Here is a 14,122-nt window from a genome sequence, read left to right on the forward strand (position 1 = left end):
TTCAAAGCACAACTATTTTTCCTACAATTTGATGCCAAATTTATGCATGTGGAGTGAAAATTGTGGCCAGGAGAGCAAGTTAAAGACAAAAGTTTTAGGCGAATTTTCAGGGCTGCTCCACTCTAGCCGCTCAGGAATGCCAAGAATGCCACTCTAGCTCAACTCCATTAGTGTGTATTGCGTCTGGAATTCCAACTTCAAACCGGAATTGCGGAAAAACGGAACGTCAGATCGGTCTGAAAATCGAAACCCTGCTTCTTCTCAATAAGACGCACGTTTTTTGTATTTGGTGCGTGGACGCAGGTCCAAAGCTGTGGGCCCTGGAGCCTTCCAAAGTTTTGGCCATTCATTTCCTATGGCCGAAATTTTCAGGAAAATGGGAATTTTGGGAATTCCGTAAGTCGGATTCCTTAGAAAAGTAATAGCACACTATTCCCAATCGGGCCGCACATTTTCCCAATTCATTGTATGGGCCTAAAATGAAAGCTGTAGGAGGAGTTACGGTCCAAAAAACGTACGGAATAATAAATAAAGAAAGAAAGAAACTAGAGGATTGTGCAGTTTCTGGGGAAACTGCGTGGGCAAGCTGGAAGCGTAACCGCGGCGCGCAGTTTCCGAGCAGAAAATAAAACATATCATGAGAAAGGTAACGCTTTGGGCTTTCAAACGGTGTCAAAATTATTTTCCAACTCCCAAAAATGCCCGAGAAACGGCAAGTTGAAAATGTGTGTGTTTCTGCTTCTCTCCCGAGACTTTGCATTCCAGATATAATGGGAGTCTATGGGGGAGAGAGCTGGCACTCCTGCCTCGTTAAGGGTCAGAGTTTAAAAAGTTGAAGCTACTTTGCTTTTGTATTTACATTTTTCAAAGCACAACTATTTTTCCTACAATTTGATGCCAAATTTATGCATGTGGAGTGAAAATTGTGGCCAGGAGAGCAAGTTAAAGACAAAAGTTTTAGGCGAATTTTCAGGGCTGCTCCACTCTAGCCGCTCAGGAATGCCAAGAATGCCACTCTAGCTCAACTCCATTAGTGTGTATTGCGTCTGGAATTCCAACTTCAAACCGGAATTGCGGAAAAACGGAACGTCGGATCGGTCTGAAAATCGAAACCCTGCTTCTTCTCAATAAGACGCACGTTTTTCGTATTTGGTGCGTGGACGCAGGTCCAAAGCTCTGGGCCCTGGAGCCTTCCAAAGTTTTGGCCATTCATTTCCTATGGCCGAAATTTTCAGGAAAATGGGAATTTTGGGAATTCCGTAAGTCGGATTCCTTAGAAAAGTAATAGCACACTATTCCCAATCGGGCCGCACATTTTCCCAATTCATTGTGTGGGGCTAAAACGAAAGCTGTAGGAGGAGTAGCGCGCCAAAAAACGTACGGAATAATAAATAAAGAAATAAATAAATAAAGAAATAGTAGGAATAACATAAGTGTGCAAGCTGCAGCTTGCCCACTAATAAAGAAAATATAAAGTTTCTGAAGAAACTTTGATGTGCTTGCCTTGCGAGCGCCTAGACATGTGTAAACCGCCAGCCCTATGCTGTTTGTGGGTTGTGTAGTGTTGTGGCTCTTGCCCAGGCGGGGAGTTGAACCGTGGTCTCCTGCATGGCAGGCAGAGACACTATCCACTGTGCCACTGGGGCCTGTGTGGGCGGAGCCAGAAATGAGGCTCTATGAAACACACAGCATGAGTGACAGTGCTGCTTCTGTGAAAAATCACCTAAAAGTAGTGGTCAAACAAATGCTTTCTTCTCAATAATAGTAAGTCCGAGCAGAAAATAAAATGTACCATGAGAAAGGCAAGGCTTTGGGCTTTCAAACTGTGTCAAAATTATTTCCCAACTCCCAAAAATCCCCCCCCCTAGAGCGAGTTGAAGAAGTGTGTCTTTCTGCTTCTCTCCCGAGACTTTGCATTTCAGATATAATGGGAGTCTATGGGGGAGAGAGCTGGCACTCCTGCCTCGTTAAGGGTCACAGTTTAAAAAGTTGAAGCTACTTTGCTTTTGTATTTACATTTTTCAAAGCACAACTACTTTTCCTACAATTTGATCCCAAATGTATGCATGTGGAGTGAAAATTGTGGCCAGGAGAGCAAGTTAAAGACAAAAGTTTTAGGCGAATTTTAAGTGCTGCTCCACTCTAGCCCTCAGGAATGCCACTCTAGCTCACGCAATACACACTCATTCAAAAGTCAGAGGCGGCTCAAAAATAACTCCAAACTTAAACTGTGTTTTATGGCAAACTAAAGCAGACATGAAAATTTGAAGATGACACACATAAAGTTGAATATCTGCTGAGTCATTTAAGCTTTGAATGGAGTCTGTGGGCCAAAGAATGAGGGAGCTGTGAGGCTTTGAAAATGCATGAGTGTCTGCCGATTTCCCATTCTTTTTCTATGAGGGCAAAATCGTGATTTAAATTGTGAATTATGAAAAATCCCAAAGTCTGATCGGTTTGAAAATTGACACACCTCTTCATCTCCACAAGATGCACATTTTTCGTATTTGATGCGTGGATGCAGGTCAAAAGCTCTGGGCCCTGGAGCCTTCTGAAGTTTTGGCCATTCATTTCGGATGGCTAGAATTTTCAGGAAAATTGGAATTTTGAGAATTCTGTGAGTCAGATTCCTTATAAAAGTAATAGCACACTTCTCCCAATGGGGCTGCACATTTTCCCAATTCATTGTGTGGGCCTAAAACCAAAGCTGTAGGAGGAGTAGGGCACCGAAAAAAAGTGGAATAATAAAATATAATAATAAAAATAAGAAATATGCAAGATAATAAGATGTGTTGCCTTTTCAAGGCAAGCACATAATAAAGAAATAAAGAAATAGTAGGAATAACATAAGTGTGCAAGCTGCAGCTTGCCCACTAATAAAGAAATAGTAGGAATAACATAAGTGTGCAAGCTGCAGCTTGCCCACTAAAAAGAAGAAATATGCAAGATTTTAAGATGTGTTGCCTTTTCAAGGCAAGCACATAATAAGTATGCAAGATAATAAGATGTGTTGCCTTTTCAAGGCAAGCACATAAAAAGAAAAATAATAAGTATGCAGGATAATAAGATGTGTTGCCTTTTCAAGGCAAGCACATAATAATAAGTATGCAAGATAATAAGATGTGTTGCCTTTTCAAGGCAAGCACATAATAATAAGTATGCAGGATAATAAGATGTGTTGCCTTTTCAAGGCAAGCACATAATAAATATGCACAATAATAAGATGTGTTGCCTTTTCAAGGCAAGCACATAATAAATATGCACAATAACAAGATGTGTTGCCTTTTCAAGGCAAGCACATAATAACATAAGTGTGCAAGCTGCAGCTTGCCCACTAATAAAGAAATAGTAGGAATAACATAAGTGTGCAAGCTGCAGCTTGCCCACTAATAATAAAAAGAAGAAATATGCAAGATTTTAAGATGTGTTGCCTTTTCAAGGCAAGCACATAATAATAAGTATGCAGGATAATAAGATGTGTTGCCTTTTCAAGGCAAGCACATAATAAAAAGTATGCAAGATTTTAAGATGTGTTGCCTTTTCAAGGCAAGCACATAACAAGCAAATCCTCTTTAAAAATGAATTCAAACCAAACTCAAATTGAAAACACAAAGTGTAAAATGACATTAGTTTTTATTTTTAATGAAAAATGCAAAACTATAATAACCTTATAAGAGCCAAGAGAGTGTGAGTGAATGATGCTTTCTGAGGTGTGTTGTGTGTCTTCTCCCCATCAGATGCCTGTGATCTCACACTGGATCCAAACACAGCGGGCAGAGACCTCCGTCTGTCTGAGGACAACAGGAAGGTGACGATGGAGAGAGAGCAGCAGCCGTATCCTGATCACCCAGACAGATTTGACCAGCCTCAGGTTCTGTGTAGAGAAGGTCTGACTGGGCGATGTTACTGGGAGGTCCAGTGGAGAGGACTGGTTTCTATAGCAGTGACTTACAGAGGAATCAGAAGAAGAGGTGCTGACTCTGTGCTTGGATACAATAAACAGTCCTGGAGTCTGGGGTGCTCTGATGATTATAATGATGATTTTTATGATGATGGTAACAGCTACTCTGCCAGTCACAACAGTGAGTCCACCAGCATCTCTGTCCGTCCCAGTGGATCTCACAGAGTAGCAGTGTATCTGGACTGCTCTGCTGGGACTCTGTCCTTCTACAGAGTCTCTTCTGACAGACTGAGACTCCTGCACACCTTCAGCTCCACCTTCACTGAGCCGCTCCTCCCTGGGTTTGCTTTGTGGTCATCTGGTTCTTCTATTGAGGTTGAGCTGCCAGTTTGTCAGAAACAAACTCTGACCTGAAAGAGTTTAGAACATGTTTGACTGATTTGTGGTTTATAGTTGATTTTTTTTTTCTTCATCTTGATGGATAATTGTTAATTGATTGATTGGACAGGCTTGTAAAAATAATGAGTCATGGAGACACACAGCCGGCAGAGGAGGAGTTCCACCTGGCAGAATGGGACGATCCCGACTTCGACTGGTTCGTCTATGACACTGAGGAATACTGGGATGAGGTTGAGTTCCAGTTCGATCGCTTCCTCAGGAAAAAGGAAATCCGCAAGAGGCCTCAAAAGAAGGCAGCTTGTCAGGTTTTTGAGCAGCAAAGATGCAAGGAAACAGCGATTTAAAGCGTCCTGGCGGCTCCCTGCCTCCTCTCCCTGCCCACAACATCAGCCACGCCAACGGCTTCCTCAAGAAAAGCAAAAACACATTTCCCTCCCTTTCCCCCAAATAATAAAAAATAATAATAATAATAATAATGACATTTTCTTGCCCCTTGTTGTAAGAGCAGCCTTTTAAGAATAGGTTAGTGTGTAATGTGTGTGGTTAAGAGAGAGAGAGAGAGAGAGCCCTGCTGCCTGTGGTATTCCTATGATATTCCTGTAATATTCCTATAATATTACTGTAATGTACCTGTAATTTTCCTATTAAATTCCTGTAATATTCCTGTAATATACCTTTAATTTTCCTATAATATTCCTGTAATATTCCTGTAATACTTCTAGGATCATTCAGTTGCATCTGCGCTGCTGAAAATACAGCCCACACCAAGCCACCTCTCCAACAAAATATTGCAGGGAGACGGGACTACAGACGGAGTTTTTACTGTCGATGTTTGCTCCCGTCAGGCCATCGATCGCCCCAGTGTGTGTGTGTGTGTGTGTGTGTGTGTGTGTGTGTCAGCCTGGCTGCCTAATAGCATTAATTGACATTCATGAGAGCTCATGAGAGTTTTAGGTAAGCTCCTGTTCTTCGAATCCCTTCATCACTGAGCGTTTCTGTGGCGTCACACTGCCACACCTGGCGTTCTGCTGGAACAGCGGCCCTGGCGCCAGCTGCTGCTGATCTTCTGTTATTTCAGGCGGCTGCCGTCAAACTGAAAGGTGAACTGCAGCGACTGGACTGCTGTGCACCATGAGATCCAAACACACGAAGCAGCTATTCTGTTTTCCTGTATGCTCATAATGCACACACTATTTCAAATGTCTTATTTCTTTTCTATTTGTTCTAATCTAAGTCTTGACTGACTGGATGGCTCTCAGCTCCATGTGGCTCATGAGGAGCAGCTGGGAAAACCCCGGGCACGCTGCTGCTGACAGCCGCAGGAGGTGGGAGGTAAAACCTGCAAACTGCACAGGTACATGTTGTATGCAGGTACAGTGTGTACAGGGTTCACTCACTGAGCAGCATCATGGCTCTACTTCCTGTCAAGACTTCATAGAATCTCCAGTTTTACATTTCCTGAGTCACAATATGCCTGTTTCAGAAAATAACTTAACTGACTGACATAACTGACTCGGCTGCAGTTTTGAACAGAGCTCAAGTTTGTTTTTCAGCCCTGAACATCTCATGTGGCTTCCTCTGTTAGGAATGAAGTTATGAGGCTCAAAAACACCAGAAAAAACAAAACACGTGAATAAAAAAGCAGGAAATTTGGAGCGACCCGTATGAACTCTGAGGAGCTGTGACTCAGAAAACAGACAGTGTGAAGGATTTGCACGGCTTCACTGAATGGGAAACTTTGATGTGTGTGAATATGAAACATGGTGCAGCTAAAAATAATAATTATCATGATAAAAAAAAAAAAAAAAACATCAAAAATAAGGGCATTGGCTTGGTCCTGCTTCACGAAACGTAAAAGCTCCCAGTTTGAATGAAAACAACAAATGAGTGACGAGCAGAGGAAACAGCTGCTGCTGAAGCTGTTTAATGACATGAAAACACATGAAAGGTCAGCTGTGAGCGTCCGCTGAGCCAAACCCAGGGAGGCGAGGAAGGCCGCATCAGCAGAGCCTGAGCTGAGGCGGCGGCGGCGGCGGTGGGCGTGGCCACGTGGCCGTCCTCCCTCTGCAGCTCAGAAACCTGCGGCCTGTCAGCAGCACTCGTCAGCCTGTCGTCCTGCAGGGCGGCACAGCGCTCCAACACGCTGTCATGTAGTGGTTATTATGGCTTCAACACAGTTCAACAGCAGGGGGCGCTGCCAGCTCAAACCCATGTGGACTGTGTGTGTGTGTGTGTGCGTGTGTGTGTGCAGCGTTGTTTTCAATAAGAAGAGCTCACCTTGACAGTCTGAAGCACAGCTCGGCTCGTGGGGGCAGATTCCTGACTCCACCCCCTGCAGGTGAACAGGGTTACAGGTTTGTGCTCCTTACTTGCTCAATTTCCCTCTCATTTTCGAGCGTTTTTTTGTTTTTGTTTTTGTTTTTTTTGTAAACACGGCAGACATCTACACAAGTTTTTTGTGCTGTCAGATCAAAGGAAAATAATTTTGAAATTTGTAAAGTATATCTTTTCCAGCAGTGGGAAACCTCTTCAGTCCTGCCAGCACACTGAGCAGCGTGTGGCTGTACACACCGGAGGAATACTGAAACCAGGCAACTAAATCAATGTCAATGTAATACAAGATCAAATTCAAGCTGAAGCTGATGAAGTGTATTTTTGGGGTACGTGTTCTGATTGGTTACAGATCTCTTATCCAATCAGAACAGTGCACCCTGAAAAGACACTATCAGCTTCAATATTCATTATTAAAATATTTCCTGTTCCATTTTTTACTATTTTTGAAAAATTATATTCATTATTTTATTGAATTTTATCCTCTCTCCTTTGTGAGATATTTGTTTTAATATTTGTTTCAGAAGAAACTGATACTCAAAATACTGAATCCTCACTCTGTAGCAATGGCCACTGTTTAAAATGGTTTAAAACAGGTTTCCCCATTTATTATAACTCTTCCTTGAAACGAAAGGTTCTGAAAAAAAAGAAAAAAAAATGGACATTTTTGGTTAACAATGATCCTTTTGGTCAAGAATTCATACGGTTTTTTTTTTTGTTTTTTTTGTACATTGAAATAAAACAGCTGACTGCTTCCACCACTGTGTGTGCGTTTATATATACAGAATGTAAGTAAATTATATATTTAAAAGCTGTAAACTAATTATATTTTTAATATGAGCTATATATCTGGATGATAAGATTTTAGTTTGAAAGATTTGATTGTTAATATAATGAAGTATCAAGTATATTTTACACTTATCTCAGTAAAAAAGTAGCCTGTTTTGTATAGAATTTTAGATTTTTTTATTTAATCAGAAATTCTGTATCATAACAACATGTCATAGTGTTGGTAAGTGGTTTGACGTATCGAGCTTTCCTTCTGTGTCTGTGGTTTGAACGTCTGTGGGTTCAGGTTTGGGTCAGCAGGTGGCTGCTGCGCCCTCTAGTGGCTCAGCAGCTGTGAGCATCAGTCTCCACGCTGCAGCTCCTCACTGACAGCAGCAGGTGGCGCCGACTGGACGCTGATGGTTTGGGGGGGAATGCTAACAGTGCTAGCCAGCTGCTTTTCAGCTCCATGAAAAACAAATGAGATTTATTTTTTTTAAAGTGTCACAAATGTCAAAGTAGGATTTCAAACTGTGGAGACGTCTCCTCTGAGCAGATTAAAGCAGGAATGAGATGTGAATCATACGGAGCAGTCTTCAACAATATCTCTGTATTTAGTAAAACATCTACTGCAATAACAAAATAATTATTGTACATCCTTATATCTGGGCCACAATTTCATTTTACAGTATTATGTACAAAACTGTTAATTCTCTGGCAGAGTGGAATATGAGAATAGCCCTCTGTATAAAATTCAAAGTTGTTAAAATAAGTCTTTTTTTTTTTTTGTACAAATATAAAACTTAACATGGTTGCGCAACAACCAGATGTCAGAGGTTTTTTACAACCAGCACATGTTACAGGTTTTTTTTTTTTTTTTTTTTAAACAATTATTCCATCCCACAAAAAAAAGGCAATTTCCAAAGCGGTTGTCACACACGTGTCACATGACGACTTTAACAGGGAAAGAAAAGAAAAACAAACTGAATCCATGTGTTTGAGCCCCGGCTAAATCCATGTGAAGTCTTCAGACGTGCTGCCAGTGTGTGTGTGTGTGTGTGTGTGTGTGTGTGTGTGTGTGTGTGTGAAAACACTGCAGCCACAGCAATAAGTACACTTCTGGATGAGAACATTCATTTGTTATTGCTGTCATTATCGTCATTCTCCAATTCTGTCAGACACGTCAGCGATCAATGATCAAAAAAATAATCCAAAAATAATCCAAACGGACCGTCTGTCTCTCTCTCTTTTTTTTTTTTTTTTTTTGTCAGAGGGCAACAGTCTTCCCAGCAGTGGGCAGGACGGTCGCCGTGGTTACATGTTCATCAGTAGTGGTTATTCAGCAGAGTAATCTGAGTAAATTTAGTGCTTCAGTGAGCCGTCTGCACCTCAGCCTGTCCCGTTCAAAGCAGTGGGACAGCCTTTACCACTGAACTCCAATGGAGCACAACCGTCTGTCCCGTTCAAATCAACACACCAGGACGGTCGGAGTGGTGGCCATTTTTAATGTGTATTGTTGCCGTAGTAACGGGCTAGCTTCTTGGTTCAGCTCCTATGGGTAGCATTTCCTGTTAGCTTAGCATAAAGACTTGAAGCCTATGGGAGTCGTTAGCCTGGTTCTGCCTGCGTGTCGTATTTAAGGAGCTCTGTCCAGTAAAAGGCGTTTGTGACGATGCTGAGCAGCTGGGTTAAACTACGATCAGCATGTTGTTGTGCACCCGGAGCGATGACGGTTCTACTCCGCTCTGGTTCTGTGGTCTTTCCGGTCTTGGCCGTGAAGATTCAGACGAGCTCAGGTGGGACAGGAGGAACAGAGGTCCTCTGCTCTTTGGTTCTGCTCTGGTTTTGTTCTAGTGTCGTTAGAAAAGGCACCAGCGTCGTTTGGAGCCGTTCAAAAAAAGCGAACCCAAACCACGACGCGGGTCTATGTTCTGCCTCCACCTGCCGTCACACAGACGCTGCCTCACCTGCAGCTGTGGACTGCACCTCTGTGTCTGCCACCAGGGGAACAACCTTCACCTCAAAGCTCTGCCTCTGCTCGGAGAGGTCGGCTGGGAAAACCAGTGGAAGCTGCTGGTCAGGTTCTTCACATGTAGCTGCCTTCACTGGACATTTAAAGGACACGCAGAGAGGCGGGGCCAAGAATGTCCTGCTCTTAAAGGGATACTCCGATGTTTTGGGCAAAACCTCCGTCTGGGACTTCCGCAGACTGAGACCAGATGTTGGACACCATTTTCACCCCTGGACGTCCAGAGGTGTCCAACATCTGGTCTCAGTCTGCGGAAGTTGGGAAAAGGGGGTTTAACCCAAAATATTGACGTGTTCCTTTAAGTGGGAATGTGATCACATGATCAGTAAAATAAGTGTAAATCCCCTCTCTGTGATAATGTGAAGTACAGTGAAGGTTTCCTTCCACAGTCAGAGAGCCACCACTCAGGACAGAGCGATGCTCCTCACAACAAACTGAGCTCAGCTCCCCGGGACGGGACAGCAGGCGGCCTCAGACCCTGCTGAGATACACAGGACAGTTTTTGCATTCTGGGTCCTCCAGACTGAATGAATGAATGAGTGAATGAATGAATGAATGGTGAACTTCATGCTTTTGTTTTCTTATTTTTCCTCAAGAATGAGTAAGTGATGATTCCCACATGAACTCTTCATGTCAGTGTTATCAAATGAAAACCTCCATGATTTTTTTAACTTTAGTGCCAAAGTATTTTAGCTTCCATCCACCGGCTTTTCTAAAAACTTCCCGGCAAACGGGCACAGAGGCTCCTGAACTCCTGTAAACTCCAACAGAAGATCCAACGTTTTGGGCAAAATCCCCTTTTCCCCGACTTCCCGACAGACTGAGGCCAGATGTTGGACACCATGTCCACCTCTGGACATCCAGTGGTTCAGCTGCTGTGGTTAGCATTTCCTGTTAGCTTAGCATAAAGACTTGAAGTCTATGGGAGTCTACGGTGTCCAACATCTGGTCCCAGTCTGTCGGGAAGTCGGGAAAAAGGGGATTTAACCCAAAACTTTAAAACCAAGACAGCACCTGGGACATTTTTTTCTCCAGTAATGAATCATTGTTTTATTTTTCTGAATATGTTGGAAATTTGAACCAGGCAGGAAGAACGTGAGCTGGATAGCTGAGTGCTGCTAGCTAGTTAGCATACCAGCTTACACTGAAAATAATAATAACTGTCCAGCCTGATGTGCTAGCAGCATGTGATATTATTGCTTAATTACATCGTTAAAGTTCATGATTGACAGTCACGTAACCTGATGAAAGGGGATGTTTTTCCAGAGAGTCAAATGACCTGCTGTTGTTTTCAGGAGGAAAAGCAGGAAAAAAGTGGGAATTCACGAATTTCAGCTTCAAAATAAAAGCATGAAAATCACCACGACTGGAGTCAGGAGGTTTTCATTTGACAGGAGACGAGTGGGAGTTCAGTTTGAGCTCCAGCAGGAACACATCCCATAATAACCACAAGCTTTTTTTTGTCACGTTCAAGTTTTGAACTTTGAACTTATTCTCTGTTTACTGCCACTGTGATAGGCTACAGGAAGATCACCTGACCTGGACGCAGGCATCTGATTGGCTCCTGAGTGCACCTGTTCCACAGCGTCCGAGCCGACGGCCACACACACACACACACACACACACACACAAGCACTTTAAGAACTGACTGAAAAAGCTGTTATAGGGTAGCTGGTGCTTAATGCTGTGTGTGTGTGTGTGTGTGTGTGTGTGTGTGCAGTAAATGGTCAGTATTCTTGTAAAAATAAATTATAAAGCACTACTTGGCTCTGCTCAGCTCAGTCTGTTTGCATAAAGTGTGTGTGTGTGTGTGTGTGTGTGTGTGTGTGCGTCTGTGTGTGTGTGTGTGTGTGTGTGTGAGTGACGGAGGAGCACGTAGGTCCTTGTAGGAATGAAGTGCACTTGATAAAATTAAAATAAAAAAAAACAAAAAAACAGATGAAAACAGTTCCTGCTGCAGCGGTCGGCGGTCGAGTCCACGCTCAAAGTTAAAAAGTTAAAAAAAAAAACATCAAGAGGTCAACACTGGGGGCCAAAGGTCATCACGGGGTCGTCATCCTGCTCTTGCTTCCTCGCTGTCAGCCTGAGCAGTGCGTCCTCTGTTCAACACAAAATAATAAAACTTCAAAATCCTAAAAACAAACATTAAAATGCACGGCGTGCTCTCCGGCCCGGGCCGACGCAGACGTCCCGTAAACTTCCTCCCGGAGCCGGACGGTGCACGTGTAGTCTCTCCGCCCGGGAGCCAGGCTCATTAAAACACACTGTCCAGGGGGTGTAGAGTCAGGGGGGAGGAGGCTGGAGGTCAGAGGTCAGGGAGTGGAGGGCTTGTGGAGGATGCCCTGCAGGTCCTCGGGTAAGGCCAGGATGACGGCCTTGATGTGGGCCTGGAGCTTGGCCAGGGTCCCGGGACGCACCGGGAGCTGCTCGCGCTCCGCCTGGCTCTGCAGCACACACACACACACACACACACACACACAGGAGGACAGATAGTATAGATCACATTTTCTCAAATGGGGGTACACGTACCCCTGAGGGTATGTGAAGGAACTCCAGGGGTTGTGTGAGATTTTTAAAATATTATACAACAAGTCGACATGACCGAGCAATCTGATTGGTCAGTCAAATGTTTAGAATATGATCAAATGAGCATGACAGCACGGCTAGCCGTACTTAAATGAAACATACCACATCACTGTAAATATTACTCCGCCTATATCTTATTGCTTGGGTCTGTGTGGTTTCCATGGCAACCTAAGTTTGGATGAATGGCTGAACAAGGAAGACAAGACAGAACAGAAAAAGCCGAGATACCCGAGAGTGACGAGTGAAGAGCTGGATCAGCTGGAGAGGTCAGGAAATGAAGACTACCTGACAAACACTGGGCAAACAGCACCACAGACAGTACCTGCTGAGGCAGATTCAGCACCACAGACAGTACCCGCTGAGGCAGATTCAGCACCACGGACAGTACCCGCTGAGGCAGATTCAGCACCACGGACAGTACCCGCTGAGGCAGATTCAGCACCTCGGACAGTACCTGCTGAGGCAGATTCAGCACCACGGACAGTACCTGCTGAGGCAGAGTCAGCACCATGGACAGTACCTGCTGAGGCAGAGTCAGCACCACAGACAGTACCTGCTGAAGCAGAGTCAGCACCACGGACAGCACCTGCTGAGGCAGATTCAGCACCATGGACAGTGGGTGCGTTCTGATCGCCCTGTAGTTCCCTGCACAGTGGACTACACAGGGTGTGCCGTCATGTTCAGTGTGATTCCAAACCACAGGGAGCAGTTCGAAGGGTCCTGTGAACTGTGCAGGGAACAAGTGAACAACGGTTCCTCACTTCACCCAGTTCGACAACGGATATTACCCATCAGTCATTGCGCGCTGGCGAGTTAAACCGGTTAACTCGTTCAACTTAACGTTGTTTATGGCAACAACAACCTGGTGCTCGAGACGCGGTGGGTATTTCTTTCACCACCGTCATTATTAAGGATTTTAAAATAATCTGTCAGTGATCAACATATGATATGACACACAATTTGTAAATGATGTGATACGAATCTCTTCAGGAATGACAACCGTACATCTTGCAAATGACAGCAGTAATGTGAATGAATGAAATAACATTTCACAAGACATTTCACCGGGGTGTGTTTTGGAAACTCGGCCGGAAACAGCTGTGACGTTGCAGGGTGTTCCCATTGGAGTAAATTTGTGAAGTGAAGTTCCCTTCGCCGACATTCCCTGTGCAGGGAGTAAGGAGCTCTGTCGCAGTACACTGTGGATCAGAACTCAGCTAGTACCTGTAAGATTTTCCACGGAGATGTGCGGCTATAACTTTGTTGTTGTTATTAATGTGTTAAGGTTATCAGTTCTTAATTAGCCTATTAATCAAAGAATAAATGGTGTTTCCTCAGTGCTCAGTCATATTTTATTTTATTTATCTTTTATTTTATTTTATCTTTGGGTTGGGGTGTGGTGGGGTGTATGCCTGGGGTGTATGCATGTGTGTAGTATTCTGTATTTGTGTGTGTGCGTGTGTGAGTGTGTATGAGGGGGTGGGGGATTGGGGGTGTATGTCTTTTAATGTAAAACACTTTGTGCTGCATTTCTTTTATGTATGAAAGGTGCTATATAAATAAAGCTTGATTTGATTGGATTTGATCAATCGTTATTAATTTATTTAGTCTTTATGAGTTGCCTAGGCCATTGATTTAATTAATTTGTCAATTTGTTTGCATCTGTACATTGAAATGAACATTTAACCCTCCTGTTATGTTCACCTTTTTGAACATCTTTTATGTTCAAGCACTACATTTTGATGATATGTTTCATTTTGTTGGTAATAACTGTATAATTGCATTATTACACCGTCATTATTATCACTTCACACCCTCTCGTGTAATAATGCTTAAATATATGTTAAAAAATAGCATCAATGCAAGGTTCCTTAAAAATCATTATTTAGCCTAATAAATATTCATTAAAATATAAATGGATGTTCATAAATGGAATTTTATATTCATTATTCAATTTGATCATCCTGAAAACCCCTCAGACCCCCCTACCCCCACCCTCCCCACCCCCCACCTCCCATGAAAAAATATTTCATAGTGGGTACATCACTGATCAGTGATCAATGACGTCAGGGACCCCAGGAAGAGTAGCTGCTGATTTTTTCAGCAGC

At 43.4% G+C, this 14,122-nt stretch overlaps 1 protein-coding gene and 1 pseudogene across 1 annotated transcript in view; both read left to right on the forward strand.

Moving 5' to 3' along the window:
- The window catches only part of LOC115359093 (NACHT, LRR and PYD domains-containing protein 3-like), a 30,036-nt pseudogene extending 24,907 nt beyond the window's left edge, over positions 1-5,129 (forward strand).
- Positions 1-14,122, forward strand: part of LOC115359332 (NACHT, LRR and PYD domains-containing protein 14-like) — a gene marked incomplete at its 3' end in the record, with an annotated part of 845,616 nt that overhangs the window by 703,522 nt on the left and 127,972 nt on the right. The gene's annotated exons all lie outside the window — the stretch shown is intronic.

This window comes from Myripristis murdjan, chromosome 5 (genome assembly GCF_902150065.1).
Source record: "Myripristis murdjan chromosome 5, fMyrMur1.1, whole genome shotgun sequence".
In the NCBI taxonomy this organism is placed as follows: Eukaryota; Metazoa; Chordata; class Actinopteri; order Holocentriformes; family Holocentridae; genus Myripristis; species Myripristis murdjan.